Below are 4,190 nucleotides of genomic sequence, written 5' to 3' on the forward strand. Positions count from 1 at the left end.
CAGTGGTGGTTCTCTTCCTCCAGGTTCAGTGGTGGTTCTCTTCCCTCCAGGGTCAATGGTGGTTCTCTTCCCTCCAGGTTCTGTGGTGGTTCTATCCAGTCCAGGTTCTGTGGTGGTTTTCTTCCCCTGGATGGTCTGATATACAGAGTGCTGGAGCGTCTCTCTGAAGAGATGTGAACGTGTCACTGTGGGGGATTTTCACACTCAGAGAGACAGCGACAAAGGAAACACAGTATGAGCACTTTACACACTGCTCTATAGCATTCTCTCTCACTTCTACTTTGTGTGTTCATCTCTCTGTGTCACCCACTCACACACACAAACACAAATATTTTATACAAAATAAACACATATATGAATATGTTATAACATACCTACTGCCAGATTGTCTGGTCCTCATTTTCAGTGGTGTGTGTGTCACAGTTAGGGTCAGGATGGACACTCTGTGGAGAGTGTCTCAGCACATAGCTGTGACTCAGCACATAGCTGAGTCACACTCTCTCAGATCTCTGATTGTCAGGGTGTGGCCATTCTTCTTGTTGCTACAGTACGTCACATGACCGGTGTAGTCTGGTTCATCACTCAGAGTCACATGATTTCAGATTTCATGTCAGCATCATTTCTAGTGAACCAGAAGGTTGTTGTGACTTTACCTCTGGGATATGTATAAGAGCAGACCAGGTCCACTGATGACCCCTTCAAGGTACAGATTCTCTGAGTGGTGTATGTAACACTCCAGCCATCCTGACCCCGTACCACTGAAACACAATCATACATGATAGTGATTATACATCACAGACCCATTTCCTCACACTAACAGCATTTATCCACACTTTGTTGCCGTACTCTACTTGCTGAGTGTGAATGGAAACCACATAAAGGACCTAAGTGTTACTCAGTGAGGTGTGAAAGACAACTATTCCAGAAAAGAAGAAGCCCCTAACAGACGATGTCACTGAACACACAGAATAACATTACTAAAACATTATGAATGAGACCATACCTGCTACAGACCACATACCTGCTACAGACCAGAGAAAGACCCCCAACACACTTCCTGCTGTTCTCAAGGACATTGTTGCATCTCCCACCCTGCAGTCTTAGAAACATAAACAACAACTCACTCTATAGCTGGTGAATAACTCCACCTGATCCATTAAAACAGTCCAGGTTCCATATTCACAAAGTGTCAAAAATGTAAGTAAAAGTAAAATGATACAGTACATATATATATATATATATATATATATATATATATATATATATATATATATATATATCTAATGATCTCGTCAACCGTACTTACAGAGTGAAGGGGGGAGGTCTTGTACAGTGAGTCAATTTACTGTCGTAGCTGTGCAGAGAAACAAGAAGTGTGATTTTAGTGACTGACACATTGTGAAATTAGCCTGGTCAGGCATTTAAGACAATCACATGCATCAACAGCATGTCAGAAAGGGATGTACTGGATGTACTGATAAAGACTGCACAGCTATTTACATTTCTTCATTTGAGGAGTGGGCCTACATTTTTTAATGGGGCAAAATGCAGCCCATTTTCAACATAGTCTTTTCTTTAAATACAGATCCACAACAAAGTGTTGACTGTTCTATATGGTTTCTTAATGTGTTTCCTCACAAGATGTGACCCATCCCTCCTCATCATCTCCATCTAAGTGCTCCTGAAGGTTCCAGTGTTCTAGACTTTTGTCCAAAGAGCTACTTTTTACCCCTACTGGCATCTCAACCGACTGAGCCACACAGGACCCCTACTGCAGCCTCCAGTCTCTCTTCATATGTCCCAATCATGTCCTCATCCACTTGGAACAATAACAAAATATCAAACTGGTAATAAGGTGCCTGAGACTGAGGTCCCGATTCCCAACCCTTTACCAAGTGTGCAAGTTCACTCTTCCCGTCATGGATTTAAAAGTATGAGACTGGTGTGAACATTGGAGTTTCCATATTTGTTAGCTGAATCCATATCAGTGGAACAGGCGAAGCTGAAATCTTTGCCCTATACACATTCTATGTCTTTGCCAGGGGTCATGGAAACGGACAAGGGATTCACATTTCCTCAAAATGTATTTTCTTCAATGTTTTTTTTCTTCTGTGATTGACACTCAACTAGTGAATTCCGACAATCCGACCAGAGAGCGAAACATGCAAATCTACGATGCTCACAAGGTCTACTTCGGGGAAGAATTGGGAGGAGTCAGGTCTACTTCGGGGAAGAGGTGGGCGGAGTCAGGTCTACTTCGGTGAAGAAGTGGGCGGAGTCAGGTTTACTTTGGGGTGAGTGGGCGGAGTCAGGGGAGGATTCAAACAGAAGATGGCAGCAGATAAAGATACAATTGAAAATACACAAAATAAAATGTCAAATAACATTTGAAAATGTAAAGAAATGTAGACAGAATAAACCAACCATGTAAAGAAAAAGAGTTGACGTTGGACAGGCATATGAATTCAGTGAACTAGCCATCTCAGTTGGCTTGTTAGCTACATGAAGCAGACGTTGTTCAGTGATACCGAAAGCTAGCTAGCCAGCTAGAAGTTAACTCTGTTACCTCTGACAATCAAGTGAAGTGACTTCCATAAACTGGCATTTTTGCGTTGCCGCTGAATTAACAGAAGCCTATTTATGATTTGTTTACACTTCACACATTAGTAATGTTTTGATAAAAGTAATAAGAAACATTGCATCAAGCAGAACTACTTCCTGAATTTTGAGGCAAAATGGTGCTATAACTGTCATAAAAACCTTTAAAATATTTTTGTTTTAAATATATAAAGTGTATAGAAACTAATTTAATTTATTTAGTGATAGAGGAATTCTAAATTCCTATATGTTTGTAACCAAAACCAAATTCACACTCCATCTATTTCTTAATAAGTTGTAAGTTTATTATTTTACATGAAATAGATCGAGACCAGTCTTAAAAGTCAGGTAGTAGCGTTTAATTCAAGTGAGTACTGCCACATACACATTTTTCCACAGGTTATAAACTGAAAATGACGTCAGCATTTTCTAAATGTTCTATCTCTTTCATGACACCGGTAGAGAGGCCCTATAGTTCTCGAACCTTCCCTCCTCGCCTGAAGTCAAGGTCAGTCAGTATAAATCAGCATTCTAGACAGTCTGGAGATGGGCCGTTCCCACCACCTGGAGATTGTACAAATGAATGAACTAAGGAACAGACCTTCATTGTTACTAAACTCCTGACTACATTATATACAATTGGGAATGGGAGCAAGAGAGAAAATTCACATGTACAGTACATTATAGCATTTGGACTAGTCAGTTCTGATTAGAATGTATACATAATTAGTCATTTCAACCATAATTTCCTCTAACATTTAGTTAACAGACAACCACATTTACTTGCTGTAAAAAACAAAATTAAGCTGGTAGCATGATTCCGAAGAAAGACTTGCTGCCAATGGTGCTTAAACAAAGTACTGAGTAAAGGGTCTGTATACCTACATCATGTGATACTTCCATTTTGTATTTTTAATCAATTTGTTTTGTCATTATGGGGTATTGTGTGTAGATTGATGAGGGGGAAAAAACTATTTATTCAATTTTAGAATAAGGCTGTAACATAACAAAATGTGGAAAAAGTCAAGGGGTCTGAATACTTTCTGAATGCACTGTATATTACTAGATACAATTATAAACCAGGTAGTTTAAGTCCTGGATGCTGATTGGCTGAATAAGCATTTCATTTCACATACAATATATTAGACAATAGAACACTGGTATGACACAAAAATATTTGTTTACTTTCTATTTATGTTGGTAACCAGTTTATAATAGCAATAAGGACCTCGGGCTTGTAGTATATGGTCAATATACCACGGCTAAGGGCTGTATCAAGGCACTCTGTGTTGTGCAGAACAACAGTCCTTAGCCGGGTACAGTATATAGGCCAATATACCACAGCTAACGGCTGTATACAGGAACTCTGCATTGTGTCGTGCTTAAGAACAGTCCTTAGCCGTGGTACAGTATATAGGCCAATATACCACAGCTAAGGGCTGTATACAGGAACTCTGCGTTGTGTCGTGCTTAAGAACAGTCCTTAGCCGTGGTACAGTATATAGGCCAATATACCACAGCTAAGGGCTGTATACAGGAACTCTGCGTTGTGTCGTGCTTAAGAACAGTCCTTAGCCGTGGTACAGTATATA

The 4,190-nt window shown here is 39.9% G+C and overlaps 1 long non-coding RNA gene across 2 annotated transcripts; it reads right to left on the reverse strand.

Annotated features, from left to right (window-relative positions):
- Window positions 1–153: 153 nt before the first annotated feature.
- On the reverse strand, window positions 154–1,362 carry LOC135529503 (uncharacterized). Of its 2 annotated transcripts, XR_010453708.1 has the most exons (4): window positions 1,307–1,362; window positions 1,022–1,099; window positions 375–758; window positions 154–203 (listed from the first exon to the last, which is right to left on the reverse strand). It is a non-coding gene; the product is annotated as an uncharacterized LOC135529503 (long non-coding RNA). The 2 variants fall into 2 exon arrangements; XR_010453707.1 differs by having other exon boundaries at window positions 160–758.
- Window positions 1,363–4,190: the final 2,828 nt, after the last annotated feature.

Source organism: Oncorhynchus masou, unplaced genomic scaffold (assembly GCF_036934945.1).
Source record: "Oncorhynchus masou masou isolate Uvic2021 unplaced genomic scaffold, UVic_Omas_1.1 unplaced_scaffold_11662, whole genome shotgun sequence".
Taxonomy (NCBI): Eukaryota; Metazoa; Chordata; class Actinopteri; order Salmoniformes; family Salmonidae; genus Oncorhynchus; species Oncorhynchus masou.